The sequence below is a fragment of the Delphinapterus leucas genome, chromosome 8 (genome assembly GCF_059928025.1).
Source record: "Delphinapterus leucas isolate spDelLeu-1000000601 "Yukka" chromosome 8, BTC_Dleu_Yukka2, whole genome shotgun sequence".
Lineage (NCBI taxonomy): Eukaryota > Metazoa > Chordata > Mammalia > Artiodactyla > Monodontidae > Delphinapterus > Delphinapterus leucas.
In genome coordinates, this window is record NC_143136.1 from 97,604,734 (window position 1) to 97,619,771 (window position 15,038).

The following is a 15,038-nucleotide window of genomic DNA, read 5'->3' on the forward strand; positions in this document are numbered from 1 at the left end:
CTAGGAAAGAAGCTGCATGTAGTAGATTTATAATAAAAATTGGTCAAATGACTGTGTACACACATTAATTTAGGATAAGCTGTGCCAAGGCTCCTTGAACATAAGGGAAGGGAGTCTGCAACTGCTGACTACAGACTGCGGGAAAGCAGCAGAAGTGCCTTTGCTGCCTGGTGGTGAGAAAGTCATTTCCAAACTTTGGGCTAGTGGATTTTTTTCCCCCTGTAGTGTCGTATTTTATTCCTTCTCCTCCATCCTCAGCCCCCTTAGCCGAAACTGTTCTCTGTTACTCCAGGGGAAGGTAAGGGAGGAAGTGGGGAGGAGGTACCAGGGAGATCTGGAGGGATGACTAAGGCCACATAGGATGGCTCTGTGTGATGTCCCAAATCTTTAACAATGTTTCTAAACTCATGGGGTCTATGGAAAAGGGTAGCTTTTCATTGGCAGTCGTGGGAGGAGCTGAGCTTCTCATCTAGGTTGATATAAAATGAAACCAGAGCAGTGTGCAGTAATGCAGGCACTCAAAGGCTAAAGAAATGGGGAGAAGAAATTCTCAGGAGTTCACAGAAGCTAAAGAGAAAGTTCTGGAAATGAGGTTCAAGTCAATCTCAACCAGATCAGAGAGGGTAAGGTTTGCTTCCTGATGCCTGGGTTGTAGAATTAAAGACACACTTATGATAATGTCCTTCATGGTCAGAAGTGAAGGCCTGAAGTCCCTTTGGAACTTGTCCTCATACTTTTCTCAAAGGTTTTCATGGTGGATCTCTAATGGAGAAACTCATCAAGTAAATTATTTGCTCACTGTGTTAGTCAGGGCGAGGCTAGCCTGCTCTTGTAGAGAGACTCAACAAAAAGTCGGTGGCTTAAAAAAGGTAGACGCTGGTTTTTCCCTCATGGAATAGTCCAGGTTGCTAGGCAGCTCTGCTCCCGAGGTCACTCTGAGAAGGGGTCCACAGGCCTGTTTTCAGCTGTTTTCTCTGACATCCCCTAGTTCAGTGCTGCTCACGCTGCAGCATGTAGGTAGACCACTTGTGGAGCTTGTTAAATGCTGGTTTCCGTTGTGAGATGGGGCCCAAGGTTCTGCATTTCTAGAAGGTCTGAGAGTAGCAAGGCCGGGGGGAATTGTCCTCTTTACTTGCTTGAGTTCAGGTGTTTGAGCTTCCATGGAGGGGCCAGTGTGGAGGAGCCCGCGTGCAAGGTTTCAAAGACCAGGCCTGAAAGTGGCAGCCACACCACGGCTCAGGTTTCATCAGTAAGATGTTAGTTATGTGGCCACACCTGGTACAGGGGAGCCCTGGAACCATAGACGCTTGGTGGGCAGCCACAGTCCTTATATTCTGTGACTCTGGGAGAAAGGATGCTGGTGGAGAAACAACACATTCTGCTACATCATCTCTGCTGGATCCTTCCCTCGTAGACACTGCATAAAGAAACCAGCCTCTGTCTTCTCAACTATGGTGTTATAATGTGATGGTTACTAATAATTGGTAGAATATGAGTGTACTGAAATTTGAGAACACACCTAAATTTGTGGATGCAGACTCACATTTTTTCTTAGAAGGATTCCCCCCTCACATGCCGATATGCTTCTTTAGATAGAAGGAAAATGGGTGGAGTTAGAGATGGTGTGTCAACAAAATCATGTATAAACATCACTCAGTCATTTGACAAATGTTTGAACCCTCTTTACTTGAAAATCACTGTACTTGATGTTGAGGATGTAGCACTGAAGGAGACAGGTATGGGAGTCAGTCCTGAGTGGTCGTTTGGGGTGTGTACTCAGTAAACCGTGTCCCTGAGTTCAAATTCCATCTCTACCACTTAACCTTGGGCTATTTAGTTCACATCTCTGCCCCAGCTTCCTCATCTGTAAAATGGTATAATAGTGGTATCCTCTTGGTTATTTGAAGATTCCATGAGCTGATGTATTAGTCACTGTTGTTATTATGCCTGTCCTCAGGAAGCTTACACTTTAACATGCCTCATCATCTATGTCCCTGCAGAAAATAAACTGAGGACCCCTCCCCAGGGGTTGTAGAGATGTGGACCCAAGATGTTACGTGTCCCCTTTAAAGTAAAAAGTGGGGGTCAGTTGGGCTAGGGCCTGCCCCCACTTTGTACCATTTCCATTGAGGGAAATTGATTCCTTAGTAGGAACAGGCTCCATTTAACCACCAGCTTTCAGCCTTCTTTCTTTGATGAGGTGTAAACATTTTGTCAACCTTTCACATCACCTCGATTTTGTTTCTGATGTTGGAGATTACTCTGTCAACCATATAGTGAGCTTACTAGTCGCTGGTGATCTTGCATTGCTCCTATATCTCTGAAGAATTTCCCCTTATTTACAGGAGTGAAGTGACCTTGACTTGCAGAGGTTCTCACATCCATTCGAGCTCAAGGCTGCTTCATGCCACCCTCTCTCTTATTGCCACTTAGAATTATATACTACATGTCTTTTTATATTATAACTCCAGGGGTTTGGAATTTTCATTTGGACAAAGGTTGCAAAACAAGGCACAGTGTCATTATAGGTGGCTCTTAAATGGAACACTTCAAAATCATGTGTCAATTTTAAGGCTGCTTGGTAATTTTCTGATATTTTTTTAAACTTACTTAGAAAATAAAAAAAAAATGATGAGGGAATTTAGAAACATGTGTATATGTTGGACACATCTTTTATGGACTACATAGTCGTGTGACAATCTGATGGAACCCTTGGGTTCCCTCCTCAGAAGTATATATGTATGCAGCAACATACACAAAGTTGCATAAAATTCCAGGGGTTTCACAGGTCTCTTTAAGTCCATGAACTCCAGGCCAAGAGAATATCAAAATGGAGCATCCTTGGAAATGCAGAGTTAATGGCAAATTTGTTATATATGAGAGCTCATATGTCAAATGTTTCTTTTTTTTTTTTTTTTTTTTTTTTTGTGGTATGTGGGCCTCTCTCTGCTGTGGCCCCTCCCGCTGCGGAGCACAGGCTCCGGACGCGCAGGCTCAGCGGCCATGGCTCATGGGCCCAGCCGCTCCGCGGCATGTGGGATCTTCCCGGACCGGGGCACGAACCCGTGTCCCCTGCATCGGCAGGCGGACTCTCAACCACTGTGCCACCAGGGAAGCCCCAAATGTTTCATACTAAACAAAATAAGTCAATATAGATTTTATTGAAGCAACTGTCAACATTTATTTATTTCAGTCATATTTTTAAGCAATCTTTCAAAACCCACTTTTATTGATTGGGCCCCATTAAATAGGATTCTGCCATTTTAAATTTCTGTATGACTGTAGGCCAATCACCAGTGTTGTACAGCACTGCACATAACATTGCCAGCTCCATTAATAAGTGTATTAACAGCTTTCATACTGGTTCATTTAATTGAACCATTTTGTTGCACTTCCTGGATTACCGTTCCATTATCCATGCCTTTAATCAAGTAGAGAAAGCCTCCTTTGTGCAGATCAACAGTTGGAGCTTGTGTAGTTGGATAATTTATTGAAATGTCTTTATTTCTCTGTACACATTCAAAGAAGTAGGCAGTATTTTGACCTTCAGTGCCTCAGGAGGGATATGGTTGCAGGACAGAGAGTGGAGGTTGCTTGCAGAGTGTTTTTTCTTGGGTTTGGTGTTCTGAAAGCTGGAGCAGGGGAATTATATTGGGGGTAGGGGAGGTGAGAGAAAGCAAAGCCATGCAACATGAAGGTGATTTCCAAGAACTAGGGATGTCTGCATGGTCTTTGATCCCTATTGTCATATCCTTCTCAGTAACCTGGAAAGGAGACAGGAGCTTGGATGCTGAGAGTGGGGCAACAAGGGGATGGTTCCTTGGTCTGTCTTCCATAAGAACAGGTTTTAGGACTCAGTTACCTGCCCTGGACAGAGCTGGGCCCTAAGGGACTATGTGCCTGTCAGCAGTGACTGCTGGAAACCCAAACCAAAGGACTTCTGGGAATATCTTCCTCATGCCTGGGACATTCACAGGGCTCTAGGGAGGAAAGTTCTGAATAATGAACACTATTGGCTTTCCTGCCAGACTGGCCATGAGGATGGGATGAGGTGTCAGATCTATTGTAATTTTAAGAATATAAGGTTCCATGGCATAACTCGCATACCTGTCTGTGGAGTAAGGTTCATACACATTCAGAAGATGCAGACGCAAGTAGTTCTGCCTTTGTGGAACTGACAGTAAGGTGGGAGAAGTAAGACATAAATGCAGTGCTGATATAGGCAGTGATAAGGAATTATAGAAAATAAGATGAAGGCAAAAAATTTGTTGGAGGGAATGGGAAAAAGTTTTATGAAAGAAGTGATGTTTTTGAGCCCATATTGAAGGATTGGTACAGTTTAGATGTATGAAAAGGAGGAAGAGGTCTTTCCAAGTTCAGGAAATAAGTGAGCGGAAGCATAAAGAGGGGCATTGTGGAGAATAAGAGGAGTTTGGTTAAGTTGTCAGTTGCAACAAGGGGATGTGTGGGAAACATCCTTGGAAAGATAGGCTAGGGTCATGCTAAAGATTTTTAGAAGAGATAGAATGCTCTAATAGAAACGCAGATAGAGGATCAATATCTTGTAGTCTATATGGCTTTGCATAAGTTTTTTAATCTCTTTGGATCTCAGTTTTTTTATCTGTGGAGTGGAGGTAATATTACCTTGTGGGACTGTGCTTAGAATTAGAATAATAATGATGATGACAGTGATGATGATGATGATAGCTACCATCTATTGAGCACCCAAGTATGTGTCTGGCATGTACTGGTGTTCAGTAAAAGTGGCTGATATTATATCATATATGATATCATATCCTGTACAGTTCAGCTACTCAGCTATTCGGAGTGTGAGAAATCTGTAGGACATACTTTACTAGTACTAGACTTTTCTAGGACTCATCCAAATTTCTACTTCTTTCCTCCTGAGAGTATAACTCTTTGAAATTAGGAATGGGCATGTGACTTGCAATGGCCAATGAAATAGTGAGAATAATGTGCTACTTCCATACATATGCCTTTATGTGTTGGTGTACAAGCCTCCATTTTTTCTTTCTCTTCTGTGGAAAGCCATAAAACATTGTGATGGTGTTACCAGAAGGTATTGGAGCTTCTGGCAACCTGAGTCCCTGAATAATTATGATGAGCAGAGTCCTCTGCCCTCTGCTGAACAGTGGAAACATGTAGCATGAAAGAGATATAAACCTTTGTTGTTTTAAGTCATTGAGATTTGGGGGATATTTGTTCCTGCAACATAACCTAGTATGTCCTAACTAATGCATCTTTGGTACAGTTCGCCAGTGCAGATGTAGGGCATAGCTTGGTTTGGCTTGAAAGAGATAATTGGCTTTTCTTCTTAGCTTAGTCCAGCCCAACTGTGATGACTCCTAAGGCTCTTCCCTTTCATACAGTACTGGGACGCTAAGCTTTTTTATCAACCTTATTTTTTTTTTCATACTCAGACATCCTGCCTCCATGGGTCTCTTTCTAATACATCAAGCTCATTCTTCAAGCAGTTCTTATGTTAATTTCAAAACCCACTAGTTTTATTATTTTTCTTTCTTTCTTTTTAGCTATAAACCTAGTCTGTTTCTGTTTTGTTTCTTGTCAGTTGGTCTGTCTATAGCAAAAACAACTGACTGTGAGTCCCATATAACTAAGAGAATTGCTATTAATCCAAAGCAAAGTGATAATAATAATAGCATTTATGGAATGTTTACTACATAACAGGCATGTGCTAAGTTCTTTCCATGTGTCAGCTTATTTTATCTTCAGAACACTCTGTGAAGTTAGTACAACTATTATTCCTATTTTATAGACTTTATACTGAGGCACAAAGCAGATAACACTCTTAGGAAGGTGGGTAGCCAGAACTCAAAGCCAGAAATTCTGACTCTGGAGCCCTCACTCTTAAATGCTACATAAAATTACATTTCTTCAGGGTTCAGCTGTTATTTTATCAAAAGAATTTCTTTGTTCACCCCTGTCAAGATGTCCTACCAGGTATTCTTCAGTATCATCAGTTAAGCAGCAAGTATTTGTTGGTGACCTCTCTCCCTCCCTTTTTTCTCTCCTTTTCTTCCACAGATATAAAGCATCTATCATGGATTCATATATAAGAAGTCATGCTTTTAAAGTCTCAAAGAAATCATAATGTAGTTGAAGCAACTTCTATTAAGTTTTATGAAATTGTTAGAGAGAAACAGAATTCCAAATATATAGTCAAGTGCTAAATTATCTGGTACAGTCTAAGTCTGAATGAGCTGGAGAAGGGGAGATCAGTGTGGCCTGGAGCAAGCAGGATATGCTTCCTACATCTGGGCCTTGAAGGATGGGTGGAAATTGGACAGTAGCAGGGAGAGAGGAGTCAGAAGCAGGAATTAAGTTGAATCCATGATTGATAAATGGATAATCGGAGGAGTTTTTGCTGAGAAAACAGGGTGGCAGTTAACTGTCTCAGCATGCAGATGTGCTTGTAAGAACTATTTCTTTGAAACTGCTTTTCACTGTATCTTAAAATAACAACAAGGCCCCAAATTATAGATACAGAAATTATAGTAATAGAGCTCAGGAAGACAGATTTTTATGGGAAAGTATTATTCACAGGGAGTTTAAAAGCTTTTATGCTTTATAAAAGTTCTTAGGGTTGAAGCAAATCTAGTGTTCATTTATAGCCTAAATCGCTTAGGCATTGCTGGGAGAGTATGCAAACGTAACCTCAATTCTGCCCTTCCCTGAGCTCAGAGAATACCCCAGGCTGTATTTGTTCATAAAGGTGGATTTCTTTTTGAAGAGTGATTTGATGTAATTTTTGTTTTTCATGAAGCCTATTACTGTGCATGTACAATTTGCAAGTATCCAGGCCTCTGTTTCCTCCTTCTGAAATGAGAGAACTGTGCGGTCATCTGTGCTTCTCTGACTGCCTGATTCCCAACCACAGTCATGTTTTTCGAAAGAAAAAGCAGACATGTTGGAAGCAATATCTTTTTTATGGTTTTCCACCAAAATCTGCCACCATTTACCACTTCACCCAGTTGTCTCTCATGATCCAAGTGTATCTAGTGAATCCCCAGCCAGGATCCAGTAAACCACCTCTTTCAGTGCCCTACTTTTATTGAGTTTAGAATGACGAGAAGTTCTTGGAAACCATCTGATCTAACTGCTTTATTTCATAGGTGAGCTCTGAGGGCTGGGAGACGTGATCCCTTCCCCACCTGCCCAGAGCTAGCAGTGACAGAGATGAGCACCTGTGTCTCTCTTGCCTGGGTCTCCTGGTGAGATTGTGTTCTGGGAATTCAGGATGGATTAACGACTGACTGATTGTTAAAAATTCCTACCAAAAAAGTAACATGGATGAAGCAGCAGACTGTGTAGTCAGGAGTTTCCTTTGTTTGATCCTTCCACAAATCAAGCTTTTCTTCCTCTTGATTGCTTCTCTGTGGAGACACAGGGCCAGGTTGTTAGGGGAATAGAACTGTACAGCAGAAAGTAATACAACATTGTAAATCAACTATACTTCAATAAAAATTAAGAAAAAAGAGAAGAAAAAAAAATGATACATCAATTAACAAGCACCTGCCATGGATGGATTCTGTTCCCAGCCCACTGCTGGGTGCTAGGAGTCGTGCAGATGGACAAGCCATAGCACTGGCTCAAAAGGATGGTACAGTGCATTTTGGAGAGGCACAACTAAGCAGTAGCAAGGAAGAGCATGTGTAATGAGAGGGTTAGTTCCTTCAGAAGGGAAAATCAGTGTGGTGGGATCGGAGGCAGCTGGGGGAAGCTTCACGGAAGACATGGGACTTGAGTGGTATCTATCGCCAAACACGTAAAGGCAGTAGTAGGAAGCCCTCACCTACCCTCAGCTTCTCTCTCCAGATTCCATCATCTCCACGTCTATACATACTCACCTGTGTTCATGATTTTCCAGACCAGCTCTGGTTTCACCTAAATTTCATTTCATAATTATGTAATTTATTATCAACCCGAATGTGCTTCAGTTTTCAATATAATTTAAGACATTCAAAAGAAGAAGATGTTTTGGTAGAACAAATGGGACATTTTCTCTGGTTTAGAGAACATGTTTGTAGTCCTCCTCATTTGCATTTACCATCTTTAAAGTCTAGCATCTTACACTTTTACATTTGATAATTTGCAGTGTGACTTCTCAAACATTATTTGGTCATAAAAGCAGACTGTCAGGAAGGTAGACTATGGTTAATATTCCTGGTTTAGAGGTGAGGGGACTGAGATTCAGTGAGGTAAAATGTTAACGTGAACACAGACCCTCTGAGTTCTACCTAGGGCTCTTTTCCTCAAATTATTTAGTTAGTCATTTTAATTGGTATTTTATCCTACGGTTCTTATTCTCTACTGCCCTGAAGAATACTGTCTAGGTAAAACCAGTCAATAGTACTATTCAAAGTAAGTTTTCTAAAGTCTAGAGGTGTCAATGAAATTTTAGAGTGAAAATAGTTATATTATTACTTCCAGAGTTGATTTCTGGTCGGCTTTAGTCTATCATGAACTGATCCTTTTTTGTAAACTTCCTTTCAGTTTTACTGGATCCTAGTATATATAACAACTGTAAATTTTCTGATTGTTTCCCATTTCATTGTTTTTACTGAGGCTTCTAAGGAATTGAAAAATCACACATCTCTTTATATATTCATGGCATATGGTGGAATATTTTTATGTTTTTCAAAAAAATCACCAATGCTACTTTCTGCAATGGTCGACATTACAAAAATGTGATGTCTGAAACTTCAAAAAATTAACATTCAGAAAAATGTGTGCATTTTCAGTGTTCCCTATCATGTATGATCTCTGAAGGCATTTTTTTACTCTTGTGACAAAGTCATGAAATAGATTTCTTGCTTATTGTTCAAGACCAGTTGAGTGCCATAATTCACTTCTTTCGTATAGAGTCCTAAACTAGGCACTTGTTTGTGTGTGGAGTGAAAGCTAGAAGAAAAATTGAAGATATAGTCAATATTCTTGAAGAATGCACAATCTAGTTGGGGAGATGGAATGCACCCTTTTGCAAGTGGCATAAGAATTGATAGTCACAACTCTTTTTACTTAGGTAGAACTCATTCAGTCTTTCGCATATAATGAGTAAGGTTCTTCCGTGTGACAAAAAGGCATATATAATATTTTCTTTGACTTCTTGGAGCCTACACTCTGATTGGGGAGATGTCTCATTCAGTTTACAGATAATTATAAGACAATGTAAAATGGGTGGCTTAAGAAGAAAAAAATGCTCAAATGAGGAAGAGAATATTTCTGACATCTCATCATGAAGGTCTTGGAAAATTCAGATTTGGAAAGTATCTTGAAGAATGGATAGGATTTTTGGTAAGTGGATTTGGAAATAAGAGTGCTGGCATATATAAAACTCTGAGTGAGTGAATGGGCACATGGTAGTTGATCAAGATAAGCTCTGGGGCCACTGCGGCTGGGGCACAAGATGTTTGTGGAGGAGTGGTGGGAAGGGATTATGGATATCAGAACTTCTGCTCCTCAGAGCTTTCTATTACCATTCATGATTTTGCTGCAGTCAAAAAGCAATGACTACATCTGTTGTATGATACATTTTTTAAGGAGATTGTTGCCCAGGTAAGCTGACTAGTTTGAAGCTGGGTTGTGAGGGCTTGGTGAGATGACTGGCACATATTCTTTGTGCTTATTCTAGACTCAAATGATTCTATTCGTTTAGCCATCTATTTGAAAAAGCTTTCAATAACCCAGAAACACCTTCCTTTGTGGCCAAATTCAGAAACAAGTTTTACTTTCAAAAGGGTTCCATTGTGATGAAAAACAGGGTGCTGATTACACATTAGGTTTCAAAGACATGTATATAAAGTTTGATGATGTGTATGTGAAGTCTGACTGTTGATACAGCCTTTCAATGCTGGGCAGCATCTGGCTGGTAAGCTCCAAAACAGTCGTTCTGGAGGCTTGTAGGCATTTGTTCTGTCTGGTCACTGCCCGTGCATGACAGTTTTTAAATATGTGTAATACCTTCCTCAAATACATACACAAGTGAAATACTTTTTACTACTCTGGACCAAAACCATTCATTTAAAAAAACACTGTGTTGGTGATATGTCATGGTCAGTAATATATCATATTATACTAAATGGGAATAATTTATATTAAAGTCTTGGTTGCTCTATGGGTAAATGCATTAGAAATTCATCATAGTGAAATCATGCCTGGTACTTGAACAGTGTAAACAGATTTTAAGTTGCTATTAGGATAATGTGACTGAATAAGGTAACAAATCGAAGTAGCCTCTCCCACATCTATGACCTGTTACATGATGTCTGAGACCCTGGAGCCAGATGCTCTTAGTTCAAATCCTGATTCTGCCATTTGTTAGCTGTGTGACCTTGGGAAAGTTCCTCAACTGCTCTGAAATATGAGTATAACAATGATACATACTTTTTAAAATTGTTCAGATGATGAAATAATTTAATATATGAAGCCCTTAGAGAAGCTTCTGGTGCATAGTACATGCTCAATAAATGTTAGTAAGTATCGTATCCTCATGATTTCATTTATTTATTTGGAATACAACTAGGAGTACATTGCCCTAAAATACACCTACATATAGATGAGGAACAGTGACTGTTTGTTTTCCTATGATACTTTTTATAATTACATCATCAATTTTTTTTAAACATTTTTATTGGAGTATAATTGCTTTACAGTGGTGTGTTAGTTTCTGCTTTATAACAAAGTGAATCAGTTATACATATACATATATCCCCATAACTCTTCCCTCTTGCGTCTCCCTCCCTCCTACCCTCCCTATCCCACCCTTCTAGCTGGTCACAAAGCACCGAGCTGATCTCCCCGTGCTATGCGGCTGCTTCCCACTAGCTATCCATTTTACATTTGGTAATGTATATATGTCCATATATACACTACCACTCTCTCACTTTGTCCCAGCTTACCCTTCCGCCTCCCCGTGTCCTCAAGTCCGTTCTCTAGTAGGTCTGCATCGTTATTCCCGTCTTGCCCCTAGGTTCTTCGTGGCCATTTTTTTTTTTTTTTTAGATTCCATATATATGTGTTAGCATATGGTATTTGTTTTTCTCTTTCTGACTTACTTCACTCTGTATGACAGGCTCTGGGTCCATCCACCTCACTACAAATAACTCGGCTTCATTTCTTTTTATAGCTGAGTAATATTCCATTGTATATATGTACCATATCTTCTTTATCCATTCATCTGTTGATGGACACTTAGGTTGCTTCCATGTCCTGGCTATTGTAAATAGAGCTGCAGTGAACATTGCGGTACATGACTCTTTTTGAATTATGGTTTTCTCAGGGTATATGCCCAGTAGTGGGATTGCTGGGTTGTATGGTAGTTCTATTTTTAGTTTTTTAAGGAACCTCCATACTGTTCTCCATAGTGGCTCTATCAATTTACATTCCCACCAACAGTGTATGAGGGTTCCCTTTTCTCCACACCCTCTCCAGTATTTATTGTTTGTAGATGTTTTGATGATGGCCATTCTGACCGGTGTGAGATGATATCGCATTGTAGTTTTGATTTGCATATCTCTAATGATTAATATATGGAGCATTCTTTCATGTGTTTGTTGGCAATCTGTATATCTTCTTTGGAGAAATGTCTGTTTAGATCTTCTGCCAATTTGTGGATTGGGTTGTTTGTTTTTTTGATATTGAGCTGCATGAGCTGCTTGTAAATTTTGGAGATTAATCCTTTGTCAGTTGCTTCAGTTGCAAATATTTTCTCCCATTGTGAGTGTTGTCTTTTTGTCTTGTTTATAGTTTCCTTTGCTGTGCAAACGCTTTGAAGTTTCATTAGGTCCCATTTGTTTATTTTTGTTTTTATTTCCATTACTCTAGGAGCTGGGTCCAAAAGGATCTTGCTGTGATTTATGTCAAAGAGTGTCCTGCCTATGTTTTCCTCTAAGAGTTTGATAGTGTCTGGCCTTACATTTAGGTCTTTAATCCATTTTGAGTTTATTTTCGTGTATGGTGTTAGGGAATGTTGTTATTTCATTCTTTTACATGTACCTGTCCAGTTTTCCCAGCACCACTTATTGAAGAGGCTGTCTTTTCTACATTGTATATTCTTGCCTCCTTTATCAAAGATAAGGTGACCATATGTACGTGGGTTTATCTCTGGCCTTTCTATCCTGTTCCATTGATCTATATTTCTGTTTTTGTGTCAGTACCATACTGTCTTGATTACTGTAGCTTTGTAATATAGTCTGAAGTCAGGGAGCCTGATTCCTCCAGCTCTGTTTTTCTTTCTCAAGGTTGATTTGGCTATTTGGGATCTTTTGTGTCTCCATACAAATTGTGCAATTTTTTGTTCTAGTTCTGTGAAAAATGCCTGTGGTAGTTTGATAGGGATTGCATTCAATCTGTAGATTACTTGGGGTAGTAGAGTCATTTTCACAATGTTGATTCTTCCCATCCAAGAATATGGTATATCTCTCCATCTATTTATATCATCTTTAATTTCTTTCATCAGTGTCTTATAGTTTTCTGCATACAGGTCTGTTGTCTCCTTAGGTAGGTTTATTCCTAGGTATTTTATTCTTTTTGTTGCAATGGTAAATGAGAGTGTTTTCTTAATTTCACTTTCCGATTTTTCATCATTAGTGTATAGGAATGCAAGAGATTTCTGTGCATTAATTTTGTATCCTGTTGCTTTACCAAATTCATTGATTAGCTCTAGTAGTTTTCTAGTAGCATCTTTAGGATTATCTATACATAGTATCATGTCATCTGCAAACAGTGACAGCTTTACTTCTTCTTTTCCGATTTGGATTCCTTTTATTTCTTTTTCTTTTCTGATTGCTGTGCCTAAAATTTCGAAAACTATGTTGAATAATAGTGGTGAGAGTGGGCAGCCTTGTCTTGTTCCTGATCTTAGTGAAAATGGTTTCAGTTTTTCACCATTGAGGACGATACTGGCTCTGGGTTTGTCATATATGGCCATTATTATGTTGAGGAAAGTTCCCTCTATGCCTACTTTCTAGAGGGTTTTTATCATAAATGGGTGTTGAATTTTGTCAAAAGCTTTCTCTGCATCTATTGAGATGATCATATGGTTTTTCTCCTTCAATTTCTTAATATGGTGTATTACATTGATTGATTTGTGTATATTGAAGAATCCTTGCATTCCTGTGATAAACCCCACTTGATCCTGGTGTATGATCCTTTTAATGCGCTGTTGGATTCTGTTTGCTAGTATTTTGTTGAGGATTTTCGCATCTATGTCCATCAGTGATATTGACCTGTATTTTCCTTTTTTTGTGACATCTTTGTCTGGTTTTGGTATCAAGGTGATGGCGGCCTCGTAGAATGAGTTTGGGAGTGTTCCTCCCTCTGCTATATTTTGGAAGAGTTTGAGAAGGATAGGTGTTAGCTCTTCTCTGAATGTTTGATAGAATTCGCCTGTGAAGCCCTCTGGTCCTGGGCTTTTGTTTGTTGGAAGATTTTTAATCACAGTTTCAATTACAGTGCTTGTGATTGGTCTGTTCATGTTTTTTATTTCTTCCTGGTTCAGTCTCAGAAGGTTGTGCATTTCTAAGAATTTGTCCATTTCTTCCAGGTTGTCCATTTTATTGGCATATAGTTGCTTGTAGTAATCTCTCATGATCCTTTGTATTTCTGCAGTGTCCGTTATTCTCCATTTTCATTTCTCATTCTGTTGATTTGAGTCTTCTCCCTTTTTTTCTTGATGAGTCTGCTAATGGTTTATCAATTTTGTTTATCTTCTCAAAGAACCAGCTGTTAGTTTTATTGATCTTTGCTATTGTTTCCTTCATTTCTTTGTCGTTTATTTCTGATCTGATCTTTATGATTTCTTTCCTTCTGCTAACTTTGGGGATTTTTTGTTCTTCTTTCTCTAATTGCTTCTGGTGTAAGGTTGGGTTGTTTATTTGAGATTTTTCTTGTTTCTTTTTTTTTTTTTTTTTTTTTGCGGTACGCAGGCCTCTCACTGTTGTGGCCTCTCCCGTTGCGGAGCCCAGGCTCCGGACGTGCAGGCTCAGCGGCCATGGCTCATGGGCCCAGCTGCTCTGCGGCATGTGGGATCTTCCCGGACCAGGGCACGAACCCGTGTCCCCTGCTTCGGCAGGTGGACTCGCAAGCACTGCGCCACCACGGAAGCCCTCTTGTTTCTTGAGGCAGGATTGTATTGCTGTAATCTTCCCTCTTAGAACTGCTTTTGCTGCACCCCATAGGTTTTGGGTCGTCGTGTTTTCATTGTCATTTGTTTCTAGGTATTTTTTGATTTCCTCTTTGATTTCCTCAGTGATCTCTTGGTTATTAAGTAGAGTATTATTTAACCTCCATGTGTTTGTATTTTTTACAGATTTTTTCCTGTAATTGATATCTAGTCTCATAGGCGTTGTGGTCAGAAAAGATACTTGATATGGTTTCAATTTTCTTAAATTTACCAAGGCTTGATTTGTGACCCAGGGTATGATCTATCCTGTAGAATGTTCCATGAGCACTTGAGAAGAAAGTGTATTCTGTTATTTTTGGATGGAATGTCCTATAAATATCAGTTAAGTCCATGTTGTTTAATGTATCATTTAAAGCTTGGTTTTCCTTATTTATTTTCATTTTGGATGATCTGTCCATTGGTGAAAGTGGGGTGTTAAAGTCCCCTACTATGAATGTGTTACTGCCGATTTCCCCTTTTATGGCTGTTAATATTTCCCCTGTGTATTGAGGTGCTCCTATATTGGGTGCATAAATATTTACAATTGTTATATCTTCTTCTTGGATTGATCCCTTGATCATTATGTAGTGTCCTTCTTTGTCTCTTGTAATAGACTTTGTTTTAAAGTCTATTTTGTCTGATATGAGAATTGCTACTCCAGCTTTCTTTTGATTTCCATTTGCATGGAATATCTTTTTCCATCCCCCCACTTTCAGTCTGTATAGGTCCCTGGGTCTGAAGTGGGTCTCTTGTAGACAGCATATACACAGGTCTTGTTTTTGTATCCATTCAGCCAATCTCTGTCTTTTGGTTGGAGTATTTAATCCATATTCAT